This window comes from Lynx rufus, unplaced genomic scaffold (genome assembly GCF_022079265.1).
Source record: "Lynx rufus isolate CCGP_SWC_20201006 ecotype Redwood Valley unplaced genomic scaffold, mLynRuf1.p SCAF_3, whole genome shotgun sequence".
Taxonomy (NCBI): Eukaryota; Metazoa; Chordata; class Mammalia; order Carnivora; family Felidae; genus Lynx; species Lynx rufus.
This window is the reverse complement of record NW_025814845.1, coordinates 91351758-91378796: the sequence shown is the minus strand read 5'-3', so window position 1 is coordinate 91378796 and position 27039 is coordinate 91351758. Positions and strand designations below refer to the sequence as shown.

General features: G+C 36.9%; 1 protein-coding gene across 1 annotated transcript in view; it reads right to left on the bottom strand.

Moving 5' to 3' along the window:
• Positions 1 to 27039, bottom strand: part of ALPK1 (alpha kinase 1) — a 136242-nt gene that overhangs the window by 90670 nt on the left and 18533 nt on the right. The window contains exon 2 of the mRNA XM_047090629.1: positions 8190 to 8227. The gene's annotated coding sequence lies outside the window, so the exon portion shown is untranslated. The remainder of the gene's footprint in view (positions 1 to 8189; positions 8228 to 27039) is intronic.

Sequence of the window (27039 nt, the reverse complement as noted above, 5' to 3'; positions counted from 1 at the left end):
ACTGGTCTTTGGAAATTCAGAAAACTGACTTTTTAAAAGAAACAATTTTTATTGCCTTTAGGAACCTAAGGTCATGCTTTTAAATTACATATTTCTTTTAATGTGTAAGATTTTAAAATGATGCTTCGCTAAAATGAAATAATTATCAAAACCATCTGGATATCTCTAAATTTTAAAATAGCCTGACAAAAGGCTAATAAAATAACACATTGAGACAAAAAAAAAGAAAAAAGAAATGAAGCCATTTGTTTTAACCCCCTTTTTCCAGTTGCAGAAGTGGGAGTGGCTTGCTCTGTCCTAAATTGAAGTTATTATAGGTGAAGCATTAGAAGACAATGGTTAATCGTGATAGTTTAGATGTAAACTATTTACTTCTTTGTCCTAGGTGTTGTTTAAAACACAATAATTCCGCATAACATCTGTTTAGAACAACAACAACAACAGCAAAAGGAAGGTGAAAAGGCTAAGTAGACCTTCTAAATAAGAGAACCTAGTATGGAAGCTGTAAATGCTCATCTTGCTCGGCTTTTCAAGTAAATTTTCACATATGGATTCATCATCTCTTATTTTCTGCTCTCGGTGGCAGTCTAATGATCCAATTTTAAGAATTTTGGCAAGCTGAGCCTCAGTACAATGTAATATTGCTTCTAGAGGAAGCCAAATTATTGGTCCTCAAAGAAGTCACTTGCTCTTTCTCTGTTACTCTTACACAGGCTTTTGGAACTCAAGTAGTCAATGGTGAGAATGAAAACAATTGCAGGCATAATTTTTACACAAATTGCGGGGTTTTTGCTTTACTAGGTTATAATATCAAATATAACTTTGTCTTATCCTGTTGGTACTGATATCTTTATGTTGAGTGATAAACAGCAGAGGGGCCTTTGTCTGCATGGGGATTCAGAAGAGAATCGACACTAAACAAAAGCACCTGTTGTTTCATTCTTGTAATGGCCTTAGAAGTGACCAGTTGGCTGCATTTTCCCCACACTCCTCCTTAGGCTTTTCCCAACACTACCATCTCACACATCATTACTGGACGTAAAAGGAGAATAATTGAGGAGAAGATCAATAAATTTAAAAGCTCTTTAAGGAAAGACATAATGAATTTGGTACAGCACATATTTTTAGATCAAAGATGCCTTTGAAGTGACAAAACCCTAATCCATAAACTACTGAAGCACTTCCTTTCTCTCCCAAACTGCTTGTTGTCAAATAAAATGGAAGTTAAGGAAATTATCTTTATCTGAAAATGGCCAAAAGAAGCCATCACCTAATGACAGCCTTGTCACAAGCGACAATTGGGGAAATTGTCAGGAAGGCAAGGCCTAACAAGCAGAGGAGTGGGCTTGCTGTTTGCACTAATCTGGCCATGCAGCCCTCACACACAATCCCAGTCAGCTTGCTGTGTGAAACAGCTAAGGCTTTGTCAGAGGTAGCAGGGCCTGGAAAGAGTACTCTTTCATGAATATGTATTACCATTCCTCCTCAGTGTCTACAGAGACAAACCCTTCAAAAACTGAGGTATAAAATACACACACACACACATACACACACACACCACTGACCAACAAAATGCAGAGAACCTAAACTACTCGGTTGAGCATAGTGAAAATGCTAGTAACTAATGAAAGATCACACAAGCACCCGGTTCCATGTGCTTCCTGGGATCTTTATTTCCCAGCAATTGAGAAGAAATTCTTTAAGGGCTTTTTAATCTTTGGGAACCACGTGTGTGGAGTCCAAGATGCTATACACAGTTACATGGATTGCCAGTCACACACCTCATATAATGAATTCACCTTCCCAATGTCAGATGTGTTCTAAAACTCTAATATGTGAAAATGACCTTAATTTAATTAAGTACATATGTAGCTTTAAGAGATGAATCAAATCTCATACTGGCTTCCTAGTAGTAAAAAAACTAGATGGAAAATTATGATAGAGACACAGTATTTTTCATTATTGAACAGAAGGACATGATGTAGAAAAAAAAAGGAAAAATTACAAATAAAAATTTTAAGGTGAAATGGGGGGAAACCTTGTGAAGCCCTTTGTAGACTTAATATAGTGTTTAAAAATAGTGTTGAAAACAGTGTTTAAAAAAATCCATATTATGCATATATCCTTTTCTACAAATATGGATTATTTCACATCCATCTCTGGGCACAGATCTATCAAGATATTTTTGAATGACTTTACTTTCCCCACTGACTTTAAAATTTAATTTAGTTTAAATATAAATATACATGTGTATATATATTTAAATTCACTTTTTACAGACGCAGATACATAGGGCAGAAACATATTAGGGTTGTTTCTTTTCTACTTTTTCTTCTGACATGATAAAGTTTGGTTTCCCACTGTGCAAGAGACAAAGCTCAGTTTTGAGGGGTTTCGATATTACGCAATGTTTGCCATAGACATTTACATTTCATTAGCATATTCCACTCTACATGAAATCCAGCTTTGAATGCTCCCAGCCGCGAAAGCTAATCCTCTTTAAAGAGCTACAGGCTATATTACATGTGGCCACAGCAGCGGCCGTGCCATCGCTGCATCACTTTGAAGAAGATGAACAGAGTTCTCTTGTACGTCTGTCTTGTACCCAGCCTCATAAACCACTGCTTTCTGTGCTGTGAAATCCTTCTGTTTTCATCAAGGACAATTATGAAGAGGCTGAAATCCAAGTTACCACTCTGAAAGCTGGACTGCACTTGAAGAGGAGATATTATGCTGATTTCACTTTCTCCTAAGTGTCTATCCACAATCTTTTCAACTAAGATTAAAATGAACTATATCCACGTATTTTGGGTCCTTTGATTAGGATCAAATGCTGACCACATCTTCTGTCTAGGGAATCTGATCCTGGATAATCAGGGGAAAGAGACCTGGTGATGTCACAGGTTTTTTTCCTTTACCTTATTTTTACAGAAAAACATTCAGATGTTGCAGGATAACATTTAGATGCAGTAATTTGTAGGTAGCTCTTACAGACAAAGATGATTCAGCTGATGATACCCAACTAAAGAGCAGACAGATAATCCAGTACCCAATTTCAATAAAATATAATAAACAATAAAAATTGTACAACATTGCAGAAAATGTATGTAATTTTTTATTTAAAACAAAGGAAAACAAGTAAAGTCCATTATTCTATTGATGATATTCCCTTACTAACGCTAGGATTTTTTTTAAAGGAAAGCACTATGCTATAAATGAAACTGATTTTGTTTTCCTTATTTTATGATAATTAGTTATAAAAATATAATTGGTTTATAAATTGTAATTTTAAAAATAATGTTTTGTAAAAATTGCCATTGAAGATGTTTACTATGCTGCTTAGAGTTATTTTTACTTAAAGTCCCACATAATAAATTCTTCTATGGTTAAAGCAGGAGACATTCTGATTTTCATACAAAATGGACACATTTCTTTTTATTAGATTGTTAGGATCTAAACCTTATCTTATTGTTCCTTTTTGCCTTTACTCCCAGGAAACTCAGAGCCAGATTTGGTAATTAGTTCATGGGTGTCCTTTACTTAGATACTCTTATACCATTCTTCAACCCAGATCCTTCATTTTTTGGTCCACATTATTTGCCCTAAGTTTAATAGTTCTAGACACATCTATGTGTCTCATTATAGGTAATTTCAAATAATTTTGAATATGTGTACAAGTTAAAATACATTTCACAATAGTATTATTTATTTATTTTGGCCATTTTCTTTATAAGCATATGCTAGAAAGGCTTTATGGCAAATGGAAAGAACTCAGGGTTTGGAGTTAAGTAGGCCTGGATTTGTCATATACCTACTATGTGGCAGGTATTATCTGCCAATTATTCTGAGGTGACTAAGCTATGAGACAGGTGACCAATTATTTATCTTGCTGTGAGCCACTTGGGCACTTTCAGACACTAAAAAGAAACTTTGCTATGAGTTGTCATGCTGTATTCTCTTCAATCCTGGCACCAAAGTCTCATTTATAATTAGTATCATTCTCTACTTAATTTTATATCCCAATCATTTCCAAAGTAAAACATACTCTGAAAGATTTTATTTCCATCATCTAGACCTTAGCAAATGTCCTTCCTAGGTAGTGTGTCTCCTCCATGTTTGTAGCACTTTAAAAGTTACTAAAGCATCTCTGTCATGTGATTCTTATTCCTTCTTCTACCTCCTCCTGATTGTTTATTATCACCTTCTTCCCACACTTCTAATTTAAACAAGGTAGGGAAATAAGTACAGGGTTAGGTACATTTAAAGTTGTTTATGATATTTTACTCAAAACAACTGTCTCCTCTGCCCTAGCCCCCCTAAGTATAATTATACTTAAGAATAAAAATTAATATAAAATAGTTCATTAATCAAAATGATTTTATAAATGCACCCTTCATCTCTTATCCAAAATAAATATATATTTAAGTGTGCATTACTGTTGAACATTTATAAAGATGAATAATGTAGTAGGATCAAAAGAAACTTCACAAACCCTCAAAAGGAAAAACTCTTTGACAATGCATAACAGTTCTAATTATTAACAACAACAAAAAGAATTGTAATCGGCCTGCTTGGAAATTCCAATAGCACTTACAAGTCATCTTACTGTGTTTTTCCAAAACATTTCCAGACATAAGGATGCAACCAAAATTATACCTGGAAAAAATTCATAGTTTGATAACTTTTTATAATAAAAATGAAGAAGTATAAACTGCTTTCATATTGAGGAAATGGAAAGGGAGTAACAGACTAAGTCATAGGGAAGTAGGAGGAGTGAATAAACATAAAAAATTTAAAAACAGTGATTTATGAAATAGCAGATACATCAAAATGGTAGCTATTTGAAAATACCAATTAATTGGCTTTCAGAAAAATGCAATGGAAAAAAAGAAGAGAGAATCATTTCAGAATGGGAAAAGTGGTATAAACACCATTATGATTAAGATTTTAGAAGTATAAGAGACTATCATGTACAAATCCATGTAAAAAATGCAAATATTTGGGGTGCCTGGGTGGCTCAGTCGAGTAAGCATCTGACTTCAGCTCAGGTCATGATCTCACAGTTCATGAGTTTGAGCCCCACACAGGGCTCTGTGCTGATCGCTTGGAGCCTGGAGCCTGCTTCAGATTCTGTCACTGTCTCTCTGCCCCTCCCCTGTTTACGCTCGCTCACGCTCTCTCTCTCGAATACAAAATAAAAATTTTTTAAAAATGTGAATATTTGCTTATAGTGTATATTTTCTAGGACAATTTTGATACACCATTAAAAGTGAAGAAAAAGGAGTGCTGGGTGGCTTTGTCGGTTAAGTATCTGACTTCGGCTCAGCTCATGATCTCAGGTCTCAGTTCAAGCCTCACATTGGGCTCTGTGCTGACAGTTTGGAGCCTGGAGCCCGCTTTGAATTCTGTGTCTCCCTCTCTCTGCCCCTCCCCGACTCGCATGCGTGCACTCTCTCTCTCTCTCAAAAATAAACATTAAATTTTTTTTAAGTGAAAAAAAATCTAAGATATAATTAATACTAAGAATGGGTAAAAAAAATCTATTATTTAAGAAAAGTGCTGGGGCGCCTGGGTGGCGCAGTCGGTTAAGCGTCCGACTTCAGCCAGGTCACGATCTCGCGGTCCGGGAGTTCGAGCCCCGCGTCAGGCTCTGGGCTGATGGCTCAGAGCCTGGAGCCTGTTTCCGATTCTGTGTCTCCCTCTCTCTCTGCCCCTCCCCCATTCATGCTCTGTCTCTCTCTGTCCCAAAAATAAATAAACGTTGAAAAAAAAATTTAAAAAAAAAAAAAAAAAGAAAAGTGCCAGTTTCAGATGATGTCATAGTCAATTTTGATTAATTCTTTTAGAAATATGTATATTATTTCTAGGAAATTTATATTATTACAGAGGGTAGAAAAATATGAAAGACATTCTCAATTCATTTTATAAGACTGACATAACACTATAACTAATACCTGACCAAGACAATGAAGAAAAAGTAACTAGAGTAGACATAGTTTTTTCCCACCGATATCTCCAAAATATAAATTGCCAAGTATAAAATTAATAAGAAGTGGATTCAGGCTATTAGTGGGAAGAAAATTTTACTGAGGTAACAGACAAACAGCAAAGAACCAAATAATATTTTAATGGTATGATTCTCTCCAAAATCATCTACACCTTTAATAAACTTAATTAAAAAATACCAACAGGATAAATTTAGACCTGGTAAATATTTAACAACCACTTCTCTAGGAGGGAAAAAAAAGTACTGGTTTGTAGCATTTGCCAACTTCTGTGGTGTAAATATTCCTACCATGGGTGATTTCAAGCTATCACTGTGGGATCACCGAAAATAGCGTTGGGAAGAGATGTGCAGTATCACACCATTATGTAATGTGTCCATGATGCAAATGTAGTAGACATAGGAAATCTCAACACCATAGATAGTCAAATGCTGCAAAATAAGTAAGAAATAAGATCTGTGTTTGTCTTTAAGTAACTTATTAGCTTTAAGTTATATATTTAATTTTTAGTGATGGTTGTGTTTGACAAATGGCTCACAAAATTCCTGAAAATTTAATAATTGGTTCTCATAAGGCCCAGTAGGAGACAACTCCAGGAGACTACTGAGAGAGTCATGAAGAGTTTCTAATAGAAGAGGGAAAAAAATCTAGAAAAAAGTAGAGCTTGAAGAAGATTACCAGGATGGCAGAGAGTTTTTGCTTCTTTTCAAGTTTTATAAATTCCATTCCAAATATTTTAAATGATCCCAATCCTATCTTAGCTGTCTTTATTTCACTAGCAATACAGCTGGCATAAGGAAACACAGGTGGCTGCTTTTTCCTCATAAAATTATATTCACTATTGTCAAGAAGGCAGAAAATAACAGAAGTTGGCAAGGATGTGGAGTTTGTATACTGTGTTAGTGGAAATATAAAATGTATAGCCACTTTGGAAAAACAGTGTGACAGTTTCTTAGAAAGTTAATCAGCTATTTACCATAAAAACCCCAAAATTCCACTCCTAGGTATTTATCCAAAAGACATGAAAACACATGTCTACCCAAAGACTTGCCCACAAATGTTCACAGCAGCATCATTCATAATAGCCCCAAAGTAGAAACAACCCAATGTCCATCAGCTGGTGAATGGATAAAGAAAATGTAATATCTATTAAATGAAATATTTGGCAATAACAAGGAACTTGCTACAACATGGATGAATCTCAAAAAGATGCTAGGTGAAAGAAGTCAGACACAAAAGACCAAGTATTTTGTGATTTAAGTTCTTAGAAATTTTAAGAAAAGGCAAATCCAAAGAGATAGAAAGTAGATTTAATAGGGTGGGAATGAGGGTTGGGATGAGAAGAATAGTTAAATGTAAATGAGCATAAGGGACAGTATTTGGGTGATTAAAATGTGCTAACACTGGATTCTGATATTTGCACAACTTGGTAAATTTATTTTTAAAAATTCAATTGTACACTTAAAATTATTATGTTTTATTAGTATATAAATTATATCTCAATAAAGATGTAATAAATTTAGCTAAATTTCATTCATTTATTTTTGGGTATCCCTATTTACAAAGGATACTCACTCAGGGAGAATAAGTAACTTGCTTGCAGTTAAAGCTTTTTATTTTTTTACACATTCGAATTTATACCTCTAAATGTAGTTTCTGTCTGCCTGTCCTCCCCTGACTCAATATTGAAAGACATCTATCTGAATCTCATCTTACTCTCTGTGTCAGTGAATCTACTTTAATTAATCTACTTTCATCTACTCTAATTCCTTTACTATCCTTACTGTATGTGGCTGTTCATTTGATTATTTTTCTGCTGGGGAAACTATACCTAAAAGGAAAAAGGGAAAGCCTAGACTTTTGATTCATTCACCTATTTACTCAGTCTTTCATTTAGACAGTAAGCAAATATTTATTGAGCACCTACTATGTGTCTGACACTATTCTAGGCATTAGGGATACAGCAGTAAACAAAATAAACCTTAATAGTTTTGAAAGACAGACTCAAGTCAAGGGCCTAGATTTGTTGGTTGGTTGTTTTTGTTTTTATTTATTTTTCCAAAATGCAAAGGCACATGAAAAATTCATAGCAAAGGACTATAAACAATAAACATTTTCCTCACCCATTCAGGTTAGATAAAAATCCTAAAAGCTCATGCGATGAATCAAAGATGTTCGACTTACCCTCTGTGAAATCTTCCTCAGAAGAAGTCCAAGAAAACCTGAAATTGTTAGAGAAGAACCTTTGTTACTGGAATCTGCTGGGACTTAATTAGTTCATGCTTCCCCTTATCCAGATGAAATAGCATAATAAGATTGAAATTACATTAAGTCATTGAAAAATACAAAAATTATATTTTTACCTCTTGATTATGTGGGTTTAATATGTTATATCCACTATGCAGGTCTCCCAAAGATGAAATTCTGAGACTCATCTCATACTGATATTAGTCCCTGTCCTGCCTCAACTAGAAACCCACTGAGTTCATTTGTTTCTATTCAAGATGGCACCAGTTTCCACTCCTGTTAAAAGCATTCAATATGCCAGGAGGCCAGGACCCCAAACATCCCAATCACCACAAAGGTATTAGTATCCACCTTTTGAAGAATGAAAAGAAACTTAACCATTGGGCTTATCTTTTCCTTTCAGACAAGACTACATCTCAGTGATTAGAGTCACAATAATAAACCACCAAAAGCAAATGGCCTTTTTTTTTTCTGATTCTTACTATCACTACTATGAAGCCTTCCCCATCTCCTCCTGGAATGTTACAGGACTGGCAAAAAGAAATGCAAAGATCTTCATCCAGTCTGCTTCCCTGGTTCTATCAGGAACTGTATACAAGCAACAAAGATTTATAAAACAAATTATCCCAAGAATTTTTTTCATCCAACTTATAGCAGAGTAATCAGATTCAAAGGGAGCCTGTAGCACAAGGATCTGGGTAACTTAGAAAAGCCTCAGAATTATCTGGTTTAAAATAAAAGAAATATTCACCCTTATCCTGACTTTCCACTCTGAGATATATATTTCCTGCTAATATTCTAAAATTTCTATATATCCACAACCAAACTGATCACTTTTTTTTCTTTTAATTTTTTTTTTAACGTTTATTTATTTTTGAGACAGAGAGAGACAGAGCATGAACAGGGGAGGGTCGGAGAGAGAGGGAAACACAGAATCTGAAACAGACTCCAGGCTCTGAGCTGTCAGCACAGAGCCCGACGCGGGGCTCGAACTCACGGACCGTGAGATCATGACCTGAGCCGAAGTCTGACGCTTAACCGACTGAGCCACCCAGGCGCCCCTAAACTGATCACTTTCTAAAACTTTATATATTCAAAGCTTATGCTACCTGAATAACTGTTTAAATACTTACTAGTTTTGACAATGGTCTTAACAAGGGGAAACAGTGTTTCCCCTTGGGACTGTGGCATGCAGCTAAAGCAGCGCTTAGAGGGAAATTCGTTCCATATCCTAATTGTGGTGTTGGTTATTACACAGATCTATACATGTGTTAAAATTATAAAATAAAGACCAAACAAATGGTCAATTTTACTGTGTATCAAGTTAAAGAAATAAAATAAATAAAAATAAAGCCAATATATGCTGTTTACCCAGAAAAGGAAAGAAGGAAGGAAGGTAGGAAGGAGGGAAGGAAGGAAGGAAGGAAGGAAGGAAGGAAGGAAGGAAGGAAATAAAAAAGAAAGAAAAGAAAAAGAAGAAGAAAAAAAACAATCAAGGGGCTTCAATGTCTTACTTCTTGGAACTTTAGGGCTGAGGTATCTAAATATCAGGAGAGTCAGACCAGATCATACCTAGAGAAGAGAGCTTATATATCAAAAGAGTTGTATGACTTTTTTTCTAATTTATACAGCAGAAGCCAGGGGAATATTTGTGAAAATGAATTCTAAAATGCTAGACTAAGGAGGAAAAAAGGAACATAGCTCCTTTGGGTCAAAATTATTAACATGACTACAATTACCAGAGATTCTGGGTTCTTTGTGCTAGTGCCAGTATGTGGGATTGGTTATTACAATTAGGTCAGAAAGTAGCAAATACATAAGACACCTTGGTAAGACACTTATCTGATTGAAGATAAGAGATGAATTCTATGAAAGTTCAGAGATCTACTAATTCACTGATTTTTCTGGGAGTCTAGAGATCTGTGATATATAAAGGTATCCCCTCCAAGTTAAAGACAATTTGCTTCACCTTGTATCCAGTTCCATAGAGAAAGAGGCATACACATATGGTGGGCTTTTAGTATGAGAGAAGCAAAATAATGTTACGTTGGTGTTGTTCCTTCTTACTTATTGAATAAACCATAAGGCTCTATATTTAAGGAAGCCCCAAAGCAAAAGAATATTCTTCAGCCAGTTCAGTTTAAAGAATAAGCCACGCTTGCTACTTAGATCTTATGATCCAGGAAATCTAATGTGCACAAAGTGTCTGCAACAAACCATTGAGCCTCTGAAACTCCCTAATAAGAGAATCATAGTATAGCCCCATAACTGAGAGCAAAGCCCTACATCTTTGACAAATAACTACTTTCATTGAGAAACAGCTCTTGATTTTTGCTGTTAGGTCCTAACAGAGACTGAATATCTGGCCATAGGAAATGGACTCTTTGTTAGACCCGAGCTGCCTTCCAAATTAAGCGCTATTTGATTGACCTGTTCTCAAATTTGGATGTACAAAGCAGCTCTCCATCCTCAACTTGAAGTTGCATATACAAGATCAGACTTGAGCAAGTTCTAAAGGCACAAGGAAGTTTCATGAGAAAATGGCTCCAACTCTCATGGCACTTAATCCTGCTCAAATGCCACCACTCCTATACCCACTCATATAGCCTCATGGGATTTCCTGTAGGCAGGGAAGAAAAGATTCAAGACTGATTCACTAATCATTGCGCATGTAATATACTGGCACCAGCCATAAATAAGTTGATCCCAGAGCTCTTCTCACTGTTGGTCATGAGGGACAAGTAGGAAGATAAATCTTCAAACTAAGAACTTGGATAAGTCAATCAAATTGCACAATTGACCTAGAAATAAAGATTCTTATAGTGAAGATTTATACATAGAACCTAAAGGTTTGGCTTGATGAGAAGTTAAAAGGAACAATATTGGATTCTAAGAAGGTTTAGGGTAGAGGTGCACTCATGGGGGTCTTAAAATAGGTTGATGGTATGAGAATGCTTGTGCCTCATGTTAAAGCTCATCAGTGGGCTCTCTCTGCAGAGAAGACCCTCCAGAATCAGGTAGGCAAGAAGACCAGGACTGCACATGTCAGCTGTCTTCTTTCCCCAGCATCACCAGGATTACTCAGTAGGTTCAGGAACACAGTGGCCATAGTGACAGAGGCGGAGGTTATTCATGAGTTCAACCTCACAAGGCAGATCTGGCTACTGCCACTATTGAATGCCTAAGCAGCAGCAGAGACTTCTGCATTCGGTTCAATACGTGAGCCATGTAGATGGCATGACCAGCCTCCTTTGACTGATTATACTGAACCCTTTTCATTATGGACTTGGTAGCAATTTTTCTCAATAAAATGGATATTTGTTCTGGATAGAGATTTGACTTCCCTGCTATGTTTCTATTAGCAATATATTCTGTGGACTTCCTGAAGGCTTAATTCACCAACAGTAATCCACATAACATTGCTTCTGGTCAGGATGTTATAGGTAATTTCCCACAGGACTCACTGGTCTTACCATAGCCCAGGAGCAGCTGGCTTTTTATAGCAAAGCAATAGTCTATTGAAGACTAAGTTACAGAGCCAGCTGGAGGATATCTTATGAGGTAGGGGTACTGGTCTAGTGAAAATGGTATATGTTCCAAATCAATAACCAATATATGGTGTTGTTTCACCCAAGGGCAGATTACAGGGGCTCAGAAACTATAGGGAAGAAGAGTCTTCCTCCCGTTTACTGAAAGTGTAGTAAGGAACTTACAAATGTAGTCTCATAACTAGTTGCAAACATGGGGACTGTGGTCAATATTTGTATTTCCTTGCTTGAGCGGCAGGTGTGTATGTTCATACACATTACCCTCTCTGTCATCTATTATTTTACATAGGGTATGTTGGTGGTGGTTACCTTTAAGTTTAGTCAATGAATAAGATGTATGTAGCTGATGAAAAACTTATTAAATGTCTTCTTCCTCTTATTTAAGTGTCCATGCAGTAAACTCTTTCTAGAATTAAGTTCCAAGAATAACTCTCCATTTCCAGATGAATTTACAAACTCCCCTTTACTGGCTGATGAGAATGTATGATCTAGCATGTTTCCCTTTTGAACTGGTTGTCAGGAAGCTCAGGGCTTCCTATAAGCTCCATTGTAATGATTCTCTCACCTCAGGTTTCCAGGCCATTGCTTTCTTCCTTTCTTCTAAATGGTTTCTGCTTTAACTTTTCCTACCCTGTTTTATGTACACTTTAATAGTGCATGTCACTTTGATTCCTTTTTACATGTACCTAAGTAAATATATAAGTAAATAAATAAACCCTGCCTTTAACAAAGCAGTTCATGACTTCCCTTAACAGCAGCTCGGGCACACAATGGCTTACTCATTCAACCAGCATTTATTGAGTGTTCACCATGTGTAGACATGACAGTCCTATACTCTCCATCACTAGGCATGGTCCTCATGTCTTTGGCCATCCCTATTATTTCATGTCAGATGTCCCATTGTCAACTCTATGAGTAAAACTTTGGGGTAATGTGTAGCTCCTCTTATTTGAACTGTCTTTCAGAGTCTGTTTCTGATTGTTCCTCGTTCCTACCTTCTAGTGTATGGCTTTTACCAGTGGGTATCTTTAAATCTAAATCTACAATTTCTGAACATTCTGATAACTTCTCTACCTACCATATCTTAGAGTAACTGCAACTTTTTAGAAGCTTTTGGAAGATACCTGAAAACCAGAACTGCCCCATCCTGAAAGTTAGGGACTTTCTTCATTTTGAAATGAATGAAGACACGGAGTCAGTGGAATTGGTTAAGGGCAATGCTGTAACCTGGACACAAAACTTGTAATCTCTGAAGAGATGTTCTCTACAGGAAATGGTGAACTAGCACATTAGTTTATAAGTCAACCTCTCAAGAATTTGGTTAGTAAAAATAAATGTATTTGGCTGGACACAATCCACTGCTGTTCTCTCTTTTTCTATACTTTTGGAATGAAATTTGTCTAATATAGGCACAATTCCTTATAGGTGGTTAGCTTATCTTCCTCTTTTTGTTTTTCCTAAATTGATACTTCCTCCTTGCTGCCTTCTCTTGTTCTTCCAAAGCACATATATCATTGTTTAATCCACTCAACATTTTCATAAGTAACTACCATGTGCCAGATACAATCTGTTTAAGGATAAACAGATAAATATAGTATAGTTTCTGGACTCCATAAGTACATGGTTGTGGGGAGGCCAATGTTTAGGCAATAATTACAGCCTTGTGATAACTGACAGGGCAGAGGCACCACAAAAGTTTAGAGATGTTCCTTTACCTGATCCACAAGCTGAGAGGCGCTTTGGGGACAGTGACCCTTTTATAATGCAGCAAAAGGTCATCCGTCTATCATGTTGGGTGAATTACTAGGCTTTTTCACAACTGAAAGAACCAACAAAACATCTAAGCCACTGCACGAGCAGACACAGTTTTGGAAAGTCACACAAATTTTACTACAAATTCACATATTATATGTAGTTGTGATCTGGTAAAACTAGTAAATATGCTAAAAATAGTACCTCATGGTAGAATTTTAAGGAAGAAAATGTTTCTCAAGCAGGGCATATAGATCATATAAAGTACCACAGAGCTCCCTTAGGAGTCCTGAATGCCCAGTGTGGAACTCTAGAAATCTCCATCAGCCAGTGAGATGATGTCAATAAAGGATGATAATTGGTCCCTAAAGGATTGCCTTGGGAAGTGTACAGAACAAATACTCAACAGGGGCAATAAGCGAGCAAGGGAGGATATAATTATTTATACAGATCAAAAGATGGGGATACTTTGGACATGTAAGATGGGTTCAGATAATTAAATAGTGTTACATATGGATATTCTGAGAGGGTAACATTTCTGTACGCCTCAAGAGACTTGTAAGAAATCTATTTATATTCCCTACTTGATACTGTTCTCCTGTATCAGTGACTAGCAGCCCGTATGAATTCTGAACCAAAACATTTCTTTCAGAAACTAATGCAGGCTTGTCCCTCAACAGCACATATGACTGAGGGTAGACTCACTTCGACAGGCAGATGGACGGCCCCTTTAGAGGAAGACATCCAGTGTGTCAGCAAAGTATTGTCTTGGGTTGGTAGAGTGTACAGCCTTTATCAATGTAGCAATCTAACTTAGTCCTTCCTTTAACGAAACAAAAACCATTGCTTTCTTCTCTAGGTAGTCATTGCTTAGTATTCACCCTATCCAAGTTCGCCATCTAGAGGTCATACAGTTTGCAAGTGTATAAGGTCAGAAGACTGCATGTGAGAATTCACACGTGCCTCCTATTTAGGGAATTTCTCCTTCTCCTTCTTCTAAGGAAGTTTATACTTCTGTTGAGTGATACCACAATTAATGGCGGTTTGCTGTATAGCTACCATCTTGCTAGATATTTACTGGTCTCTTCTTTTACATTTCTCGATCACATAGGGATTTATATTGTAAAAGTAACAGTGAAGAAGAGCTGTTAAATATATGTTTTAGTACAATATTTCTTCAGTTAAAAAAAAAAAGTTTTCAATCTCCCTTTTGGTCAACCTAAAAGTAACACACTCTTCATTATTGCTTAAATTACTAAGCACTAACAATCCTAATCATCCCTACCATTTACTGAGCACTTAGCATGGTACCACTGGCCAGGAAACTTGAGACATCTAAGGTTATGAGTTTAAGCAGCTTAGCCCAAGACACAGAGCTAATCAGTAAGTTGGTGAATTGGTTTTGGAGATCTGTCTCACTGCCTGTGTTCTTGCCAAACCTGCCATATTGCCTCCAGGTATTTTGTTTTTCTGTTTTTCAAACCTAGAATGTTTACCTCTGGCTTTTTCAACCACCTCCCTCCTTCTATAGCGGAGTTTATATGTGCCCTGTCTCCCTGCTACTTTAGTGAGCAGGAAAGACTAACCTTTCTCCTCCACATGCTGCGTGATAATCAAGAAGACAACCAGAAACTGCACAGAAATTTCCTGCATCACCAAGTTTAGTTCAACTGCATTTCAGAAGTTGAGGTGAAGCCATGACCTACTCCCCCTCGTCCTGGAGCTTAGGTTGGCAAGTGTCTCTTGATCATGCCTGATCTACCCTGTGGACCCTAAATAAAGTCACGTTCAATCAACAATGCATAAGACCTGGCCCTCTCTACAAAAGGATCCTCAAGTTGGAGTTTCTGGAGTTTTTCTTCAGAGGTTGCTTTTTTTTTTAAAGTGTATTTATTTATTTTTTTAGTAGTCTCTACACCCACTGTGGGACTCGAACCCACAACTCCAAGATCAAAAGCCATGTGCTCCTCTAACTGAGCCAGCCAGGTGTCCTGAGATGTTGCTTTAATTTTTTATTTTGTTAATGTTTATTTATTTGTGAGAGAGAGAGAGTGAGGCAGTGGGGGGTGGGTAGCAGAGAGAGAGGGAGAGAAAGAAAATCCCAAGCAGGCTCCCTGCTATCACCCCAGGAACTGCAAGACTATAAACTGAGCTGGAGTCGATGCTCAACCGATTGAGACACCCAGGTGCCCCAAGAGGTAACTTTTTAAGAAGACCATCAAACTTTATTTTTGGAGGTAATTCTTTTATTTTCAGTTGAATTTGCGTTTCTACTCTTTTCCCTGTCCCAACAATGTGAGGTTCACATCAAGCAAAGTGGAGGCATGCCTACGTCTGGAATTCAGTGACTTCTGCACAAGTCATCAAGATTTCTGGCTTGCGTGAGGAACTGTAGCTCCCTGGGGACACAGAGACATTAAGTTCTAATGATTGGAACCCTTATATTAAGAGATTCTTAGGTTTAATGTAGCTGTAAGGAACATAATACACCCAAACTAGCTTTAGCATAAAGGGAGATTTATTGGATGGACACAAGGATCTCTCCTGGACATAGGACAGGAAATGCAGTAGTCCTCATGAGGGATTAGAGTCAGGAACCGAAAGCTGTTGGAAGCAAAAGTAATCTCTCTCTCTCTCTCCCCCTTTAAGAGTCTGTTTTATTTATTCCACCAAGACTTACTGATAGCCTACTATGTATCAGGTACCATGCTAGATGGTAAGAGTACAGAGGCAAACAGAACATACAAGGTCTGCCTTATTCTTCTCTGTAGACCATCCTTATCTGATCCATTTATCATGGCTTTACATGACCTCCTGATTCAAATCCTCAGCAGAAACTAATTCAGTCTCAGCATCCTTAGTTCAAAGACAAAGTCTTAGCACAACATATGGCTTGTTACCTCAGGCATCAGCTATCTACTGGTCCTTTCGGGCACAGCAACAATGACGCTGATGGCTGGGGGAAGGGGACCTGTTGTGACCTGTTGCGTGGGACAATCTCAGCAATCAGGGAAGAATAGAGCAAATGGTATGAAAATGGGATGTTGGTAAAGAGGATAAGACCAATGAAGGAAATGATGATCATCTCTATTGTAAAGATTTTCCAAGACAAAAGGATGATGAAGCTTTCTATAAACTTGAGGAAAGAAAAGGAAAGAGCCTCAGGAAAGCTGAGAACTTGCCTTGGGGTAGGGAAGGGTTCCAACTATATGACATATCTGGGGATACCAGTTTGAGTCTGAGTGAAGCACAGGTTACTCAAAAGCCCTCTAACCCTGCTTCCTTAGAGGAACCTGGGTAACATTCCTTGGGAGAGGAGAGAGGAACTCTAGATCTTAAAAACAAAACCTTCCTGTAGTAGCAATTTAAAAATTTGAAGTATATAAGGTTGCTAGAAACACTGTGAATCCTGGAGGCAATCAATCTCCAATTGTGAGAGCAGCAGATGGAGAACAGCGACACTGCAACAGTAGTTTGAAAAGACTGGAAAGCATACAGGAAAAAAAGGAAAGTAGAGAGGCTAAACATTGAGATATGCAATCACAAAATTTTGTGACTGTAGCCTAAGTATTTTAGTCACTTGGACTAATGCGGTCTTGAGAAACAAGAGTTAAAATCATCAGTGTAAAAGCAAACTTCCCTCACAAATCTGCACTTCCAACCTACACGTCTCAAGTACCTCATTGTTACACTCTGACAAGATATTTCAGGTTAATTCCTTTCCTTCAAGAGAATCTTGACCCACTAGATTGCCTTTTTGTTTTATTGATGGTTTTCTAAAGCAACCTAGTGAATGGGAAAAGATATCTGCAAATAATATATTTGATAAGGGGTTAATATTCAAAATATATAAAGAACTTATACAACTGAACACCAAAACAAACAAACAAACAAACAATGAACAATTTGATTAAAAAATGGGCAGAGATCCTAAATAGACATTTTCCAAAGAAGACATCCAGATGGCCAACAGACACATGAAAAGATACTCAACATCACTAATCATCAGGGAAATGCAAATCAAAACCACAATGAGATATCACCTCCTACCAGTCAGAATAGATAGTATTAAAAAGACAAGAAATAACAAGTATTGATGAGGATGTGGAGTAAAGGGAACCCTCATGCACTGTTGGTGGGATTGTAAATTGGTGCAGTGTGGAGGTTTTTCAAAAAAATTAATAATAGAAACACCATGCAATCCAATAATTCACTGCTGGATATTTACCCAAAGAAACTGAAACTACTAATTCATAAAGATATATGCACCCCTATGTTTATTGGCAGCAATTTTTACAATAGTCAAGATACAGAAGCAATCCAAGTGTCCAACAATAGATGAATGGATAAAGAAGTTGTGGTATGGAGCATATGATGGAATATCACTGAGCTAAAAAAAAAAAAAGGATCTTTCCATGTGCAACAACATAGATGAACCTAGAAGGTATTAGGCTAAGTGAAATAAGTCAGATAAAACAAGAAAAATACCCTATGATTTCACTTATATGTGGAATCTAAAACATAACAAAACAAAATAAATGAAAAAACAAACAAAAACCAAACTCTTAAATACAGAGAAAAAAACTGGTGGTGGCCAGAGGGGCAGTAGGGTGGGGGGTTGGGTGAAATAGATAAAAGGGATGAAGAAGTACAAACTTCTAGTTACAAAATAAATAAGTCATGGAGATGAAAAGTACAGAGTAGGGAATATAATCAGTAATGTTGTAATAACTTTGTATGGTGACAGATGGTGACTACACTTATTGTGGTGATCACTGAGTAATGTATAGAATTGTAGAATCACTATATTGTACACCTGAAACTAATACAGTGTTTTATGTTAATCATACTTTAATTTTAAAGCAAGAGAGAATCTTTTAGAGGGTAAGGTATTTCATTTGTTTGACTGCAACTTTTGAAGCAAGTATTTAATTCTGATCAAATTCATTAGAATAATATATGTTGATTTGTAGTTCAAGTCACCATTTTAAGGAAGTAAAACTCATGTGTGGTAGAAGTTCCCAAATGAGCATAATGTCTAAACTTTCAATGAAATTTAGTGTGTGACAAAAACACTGCAGATGGAAAGAACTATAGTTACTGTGATACTAATTCAGCAAGCTACGGGCATTGCCTTAGGTTGTTTGGACTTAATCAGTGATTATTTTGTATATGAGTCCTTCTCACTTTCCATGAGGTAAAGTTTTTGGAAATTTTATTTGTTATAAGGCTAAGTGGTCTACAAAGTCTTAGTTCTCATAACCCTTTTGACTTTTATTCTGAAAAAGATCTGAAATCTGGAACTGTTCCCACAGGGATTCACTCTATTTGCCTTTTTAAATTCCTCAGTGGTTCCCCTTCTTCTCATTAATTAATTAATTTGATTCAACAAGTATTTATTGAGTCCCTCTGTTGCACCAGGATAATCATCAGTCATTACTCTCACAGAATGTTTTTGGGAAAGGCAATCCACCATGGGCTGTGGGCATGCATCTCTGCAAGCTCTTGCTGAGCGTGTCAAGAATGTCAACCCAATTTCCCTTGCTTGGCCTATTTATCAGGTTTGTATTTGCAGCAACCTTGAGAAATGAGGTCATAGAACAATTTTGTTATAAAAGCAGTGGCTTCCTCAAGATCAATGTTCCTTGACTGCAACACAAACCCACCTGCATCCACCTTGACTGGTCAGTATCACTCCTTTGGGACTTAGAGGACATAAGAAACAGATGTCTACATGATGCACATGCTTGCTGTGCTCTTGAATAATAAAGTCCCCTGTCTTTGACCCAAGAGGCTCATCTCATGTCTTTTGCCAGCATCCATGAAACAGTAGCAGGCCAACTTACTAACTTTATTTTTATTATTTAAATGTTTATTTAGTTTTGAGAGAAAGAGACAGAGCATCAGCAGGGGAGAGGCAGAGAGAGGGGGACACAGAATCTGAAGCAGGCTCCAGGCTCTAAGCTGTCAGCACAGAGTGCAACGCGAGGCTCGAACTCGAGAACTGTGAGATCATGACATGAGCACAAGTTGGATGTTCAACTGAGTCACCCAGTCGTTCCCAACTTAGTAACTTTAAGGAAAGTAAAATAAAATCCCAGTCCCTGAAATTTAAATCTTGATTTCCAAGAATTAAATTACCCCTAAATAAAGGCCCTTACCGAGTGAAATTTTATGTAATCCTCTAAAAATCTGCCTCAACTGAAATAGGAAAAATGTCAACTATATTTGATGTAAATTTGATTTTTTAGATCCTATATTCTCCTAGATTTGTAGCCTGCATATTATAAATTCCATTTTCTTCTCAATTCTTAAAAATCAAGGTTTGTGGGGTGCCTGGGTGGCTCAATAGGTTAAGCATTGACTCTTGGTTTGGGCTCAGGTCATGATCTCAGTTTGTGAGTTCAAGCCCTGCATCGAGCTCTGTGCTGACAGTGCAGAGTCTGTTTACGATTCTCTCTCCCCCTTTCTCTGTCCTTCCCCCATTCATTTTCTCTGTCCCTCTCTCAAAATAAATAAATAAACTTTAAAAAAATGAAGGTACTTTTCTTCCAGCAATGCAAATTAACCATAATTTCTAGGTTTTCTGCTATGTGTCAGGTTCTGCAGGGGATCTAAAGAAGAATAAGACATAGTCCCAGCATTTTTAGGCCTCAGGGTTTAATAGAGATGACAAACACAAATCTGTATCTCAAACACAAGACTGAGGGGGATCAGATATAGTTGAATTCCAAGCAAAGAATGGGTGAAGAGTGGGGAAGGGGAGATTTAGTTAAGTAATTGCTTGTTAAGAAGGACAAATATAAGCTAAACACTGAAGGATGGGTAGGACTCCAACAACTGGAGAAAATGGAGAGGCAGGGACTGGGGAACAAGGAAAGTGGTACAAAGAGATGCATTTCAGACAGATGGGGTGGGATGGAGACACAGCAAGAGCAAATGCAGATCATGATTAGAATTAGCAGGAAATCCAGGGTGTGTGGAACACTGAGAGATGATGAGTTCAGACCAGTTCTGTTTGAAGTGCCCATGGAATCTTGTAGATAAATGAAGCTCTCTACAAAAGGTGGGAAATGTGAGTCGGATTCAGGAGAGAGATTAGGGCTGGAGAGGAATTTGGGGATCATCCACGTCGGGGGCAATAATAGAAGCCACTGTATGAGATTAAAGGAGGCAAAGGTAAAATATGAAGAAGACCGGACTTCTACAAAATGCCTCTACTCGGGAGCCGAACAGTAAAATTATGGCCTCCAATGAAACAGCCAGAACTGTGAGAACCAAGAACAGCAGAGACATGATACTGAGCAACAAGTTCCACAGGAAACCCCAGAGTAACTGCTGGGAAGAGGCAACTAGATTAGGTGATTGTAAAGTTCTGGTTGATCTTGTAAATAGACATCATAATCAGAAGAGGGCAGATCAGAAGTAGATGCATGAGTGCTAATCAAGGAAGTGAAAGGGATAAATATAGACTACTATTTTGAGAAGCACTGCTGTTAAGGGAAGGAGAAAGATGGATTGCAGTCTCAGGGGAAATGAATATTTCATAAAAATCATTAGATTTGAACACGTGTGTAGGCTAAGGAGCTATTAGAAGGCAAAGGAAAAATAAGGAAAGCAAAGAAAAAAAATGAAAGAGAAAGAATATGAATGAGAAAAATCACAAAAGAGGTTTAAGAAGTCAGAAGGAGTAGGCTTAATCCATGGTAGACTACCATTTCTCTGAGGCATAAGGGAAGGAGAAAAAAATGGCTAATGACCGACAGAAAATCTGAGAGTTCACCATAGATAACCCAGTATCCTAAGTCAAACAGATGGAAATCTGGGAGGTAGGGTGGCAGCAGTGAGTTCAGCTTGAAAAGGGGGGATCCTGGATTGAAACAGGGGCTGTAGAGAATTGGAAAGACAATTAAGTAAGGATAAATAAAAGATTCAGTGGGGCCCAGCTACAGTTCATCAATAATGGATGCCATCAGTCAGTTGAGGGGCTACCCCACCTCTACTCTAGACAACTGAGTCAATCCACATCTGGAAAGTGTATACAGCAGAGGGCAAAGGAACATATCAAAAGTCTAAAGTGCCTGTGAACCAAGGGGTCCAGACTCAGAGAGGCTAGAGGACCTAGAAGTGGGCTCATAGCCTGGGCAAACTGAGAATCTGGGATGTTGGAGATGCTGAGACGAATGAACAAAAAAGAGGAGGTAGGGGATTATATTTACACAAGTGTTTTTCAGGTTTGGGACCTGGGGTTTTGAGTGGATCAAGTGAGGACAGATTCTCAGTTGAAGCCGCAGCCAGTCTGATGACTGACATGGTTGTTTAATCAAGTTCAGGCAGCAGAGAAGTCTTGGGGTATTTTACTACACTTCAAATCGGTGGTGTTTTATTGCTGTATATCAACTACCCAAATACTCTTGTGCATTGTTATTTTTACTATTATGTAGATTTTCCCTTATCCATTTTATTTATTGTTAAAAGAAATATGTAATGTAAATAGGTATTAAGTACTTCAAATAAGTTGTTCTTACGTCCTATTTTCAGTTTTATCTAATTTCCAATTTGGGGAATGAACCTAAACTAGTTTACTTGTAGCCCTGTGGTAGACTGCTTTCCATTCTTTTCTCAGTTGTAACTATGAGTTAATTTTAGTGGTTTTGTTAATGTCTATCTTCCCCACTATAATATATGCTCCAATAGGACAGGGTATGCATCTGTTCTGTTCTTCTCTATAGCCGGGAATGTTTAGCACATAGGATAATTCCTAGCATATATGATGTACTCAAAAAGTATTTGTTTTCATGAATTGTTTATAAAAGGAGATATCTACTGAATCTGGACATCCTCTCTCAGTTGCTTAATCCTACACTTTGCTTACCATATATTTGATAAATTGGAAGTATTTCTTTTTATTTCAGGAATATCTGTAATATTCAAAGAAAATAGGATTCCTTTTGTTGTCTCTATAAGCTATTAAATTCTCTGCCTACGCTCTTTAACAAGAAACAATATGTTTATTCTTAATTCATCCTCTAATTGTTTTCCTTTCAGACTGATGTAAAATGTTGAGACTACTTCTTAGTGTTACTTTTTGCATTATAAGGACATCATCAGATGTTCTGAAAATTCTGTGACAATGTTTATGTCATAGTCTCTGGCTCAGAAAATGAGTCAGTTAATGAGTTGTCAGTCCCAACAAATGTTTGTGTCATTTACATGATGATCTTAACTGCCTTTCTGCAATTTTAAGGGTCTGTTCATGCTTTCTAGTGCCTCACTGCCGCCCTCTTCTGGTTACATATAACAGCACAGGCATAAAAGATTCCACTTCTTAAACTAGATGTGTATCTTTACTTAATGAAAACAAATGTGGCTCTACAGAACAAAAAAGAGCCAAATAAATTACAAGACTTAGAAATGACCTAATAAAATGGAAAACTTTTATGAAACATTAAAATAGTGATGCATATTACTTATCTACCAATAACCTTTTTTGAACCCCATTTCAGAAAAAAAAATACATTACTCTTTTTGAATTTTATCATAGAAAAACATCACTAGTCCATTGTCTCAAAATCTATGATGCTCCAATATAACAGCAATAAAAATTTCACTTGTACTATCTATGTAGAAAGAGTTTGCTAACAGAATTAATAGTGTACATAGTATTGCAGGCCATGGGCAAACTGGGAGAAAAAAATCTATTCAACTATTAAGGGTATTTTAGCATGGCTAAATATATGAAATAAACACTGATAATCCAAAGAGCATTCATTACCTACTTATGAAGTGCTGAATGAGTCCTTCACTTGCAAATAATGCAGTGGTTCTGAACATATATATGACCTGAAGCCTTTGTTTACACTGTTCTCTTGACTCCTATTCACACTACACATCCTATATTGGATGAATTCTGCCATCTTCTCCTTGCAAATATGGTCTCTGCTCTCACAATCTCTTCTGTTATTGTCTTTCCCAGGTCCCCTCCATCTCTAGTTGGGACCATTAGCCTCCAAACTGGTTTTCCTGCCACCTGTCTCTTTCCATATCCCCATAACTCTATACTTCACACATTGCCAGGTAGCCTCTTAAAAGCAGAATTAACCTTGTTACTCCCCTCCTTAAAAATGTCTGCTGGGGGCCATCTGGGTGGCTCAGTCGGTTGAGCATCTGACTCTTGCTTTCAGCTGGGGTCATGATCCCAGGGTCCTGGGATTGAATCCTGCATCAGGCTCTGTGCTGAGTATGGAGCCTGCTTGAGATTTTCTCTCTCTGTGTTCCTTCCCTGCTTATGCTCTTTCTCTCTCTAAAACAAAACAAAACAAAAATTTTAAAAAATGTCTGCTGTCTTGCTGTTGCCTATAGGATGAAGTCGTCCAAGCACCTGAACTTGGAATCCAGTGTGTGGTACCCAGCATAACTGCAATGCAGCACAGCTTCTGTCACTGTGCACTTGCCCTTAGTACCCTGTAATAGCGTCCCCCGGCACTCGGTTTTCTCCTCTGTGGCAGAGCTTGGCACAAGGCTCTATCATATATCAGTTACTTAACTGTCTCCCAAGAGACTGACTCCTGAGAGTGGGCAGAGCCTCACTCATTCTCTTTCAAATCTCCAGTGCACAGCTGGTACCAGCCGTGTGACTAGCACACAATAGAAGCTCAGTGCGGATTTGTGAAATAGAAGCTCAGTGCGGGTTTGTGAACAGATGAATGATAGAACGCTGCTCTTTCCATTTTTATCTAATGAAATTCTCAGTTTCCAAGTTTTAAATTATAGTGGCATTTCTCTAAAGCCTTTTTTTACTCTTTTCTGGCAGAATTCATAGCTATACGAGTTTTTGTTCACATTACACTTAGCTATATGTACTCCTGTCTCTTGTGCTATGTCATTAGTCCCTAAAGGCAACTTGGGAGAGTGAAAAGGGCATGAGCTTTGGAAGCAGACAACCCTGAACTGTATCCCAGCCCTGCTATCCACTCTCCATGTCACCTTAGACACGTTTCTGAAATGAATGTTTTTTCCCCTCATCTGTAAATGGGTCTAACACCACTTCTCCATAAGACGAATACAAACACTAAAAAAGAAAGTGAAAACCCATGACACATACTACACTTTCACTAAATTTTAGTATTTGTTCCCTTTCCCTGAGGGTGAAGATCATATCTAATTTATATCTAGGTTCCCAGTGTATTATAAACCATAGAGACTCAGTAATATTTGCTGAGGAAATAAATGAATTCCAGAGTTGTAGTTGGTCAAAAATAATATAAGAATCACAATCTTGAATCATATGTTTCTCATTTTTATGATTATAATATCTAAAGTATATTCTAGTCACATAGTTTGAGGCACAAATATTTTCTAGTCTTTCAGTTATACTTCCATTTGTTCATTTTCCTTTATGTAGTCATGTGAGATATGTTTATGAAGTGTTTAAATAAAAAGACCTAATGTTTATTTTTAACAAGATAAATATAATGTTAAGGAGGAAAAAACAGAATATACCAGTGTTCACAGTGTGACAGCTACTATGTTTTTAAAAAGATGAAGATGAATGATGTTTTTTTCCAGAAATAGAAAAAAAATCCATCCTAAAATTCATTTATAATCTCAAAAAACCCAAATAGCCAAAGCAATCTTGAAAAAGAAGAACAAAGTTGGAGGTCTTGTACTTTCTGATTCTAAAACTTGCTACAAAGCTACTCTAATCAAAACAGTGTGATACTGGCATAAAGACAGACATATAAACCAATGAAATAGAATAGAGAGCCCAGAAATAACCCTTCACATCAAGTGATTTTTGATAAGGGTGCCATGACCATTCGATGGGGAAAGGACAATCTTTTCAATAAATGGTGTTGGGAAAACTGGACGTCCATGTGCAAAAGAATAAAGCTGGACTTTTACCTTATACCAAAGCCAAAAACTAACTGAAAAGTGTAAAGCCTAAAATAAAATAAAATAAAGCCTAAAACTATAAAAGTCTTAGAAGATAACAGGAGAAAATCTTTATGATACTGAATTTTGCAGTGATTTCTTGGGTATGATATCAAAAGCACAGATAACAAACAAAAAAAAAACCCAAATAAATTGGACTACATAAAATTTAAAAACTTCTGCTCATCAAAGGTCATATTAAACAGAGTGCAAAAGGAAGCCCTGGAATGGGAAAAATATTTGCAAATCGTACAGCTGATAAGGAATTAATATCCGGAATATGTAAAGCACTCCTACAACTCAAGGGTAAAAATACAAATGACCTAATTTAAAAAAATAGCAAAGGACTTGAATTGACACTTCTCCAAAGAAGATATACAAATGGTCAATAAGCACATGAAAAGATGCTCAACATCACTAATAATTAGGGAATGCAAACAAAAATCACAATGAGATACCACTTCACACCCATTAAGATGGCTACTAAGAAAAAAAAAAGGAAAAAAGAATAGAGTACTGGCCGGGATGTGGATAAATTATAATCTTAGCACACTGTTAGTGGGAATATAAAATGGTACAGCTGCTATGGAAGAAGATATTATGGTGTTTCCTCAGAAATTAAAAATCGAATTATCACATGATGCAGCAATTCCACTTTTGAATACATATCCAAAATAATGGTAAGCATGGACTTGAGTTATTTGTACACTATGTTCATAAACATGATGTAAACAATGTAAACAGATAAACAAATGTGGTATATACATACATTTCCTTAAAAAAGGAAATTTTGACAAATGCTATAACACAGGTAAATTTTGAGGACATTATATAACATGAAATAAGTGTTACAAAAAGACAAAATTGCATGATTCTACTTACTGCCTGAGGTGCCTCGAGTAGTCAAATGCATGCAGACAGAAAGTAGAATGGTGGTTTCCAAGGGGCTGGGTGGGGTGGGGGGAGTGGAGTGGGGTATGAGAAGCTATTGTTTGATGGTGAAAACAGAGTTTCAGTTTTGCAAGATGAAAAGCATTCTGTGGATAGATGGGAGTGATGGTAGCACAAGAATGTGAATGTAAATTAATACCACTATACTCTACACTTAAAATGATTATGATGGCACATTTTATGTGTATTTTACCACAATTATCAAGAATGACTACAAAAATAGCAGGAAATACACCAAAATATTTAGCATCTTTGGCTCTCAGTAATACTCTTTGACTATTTTCCCCTTCTTTTTATGATTTCTACAATGACTATTATAGTTCTATAATTAGGAGAAAATAATTAATTCAAAACTTCATGTGAAAACTTACCCAAAATTGGTGTTCATAGATTTTGATCCAGTTCTAATTTAGAACTTTCTAGGTTAAAAAAATATTAAACACAGAGGACTTTATTATAATAAGAGAATGGATAGAATAAGGAATAATCTATATTTATTTCCTGCATTATGTCAGAGGCATTGTTGCATGATTTCTACTTGAAACATCCCAGGTAAGAGAACAGAGGAAACTCACTGACCATCCTGAGTCCCAAATGAGAGT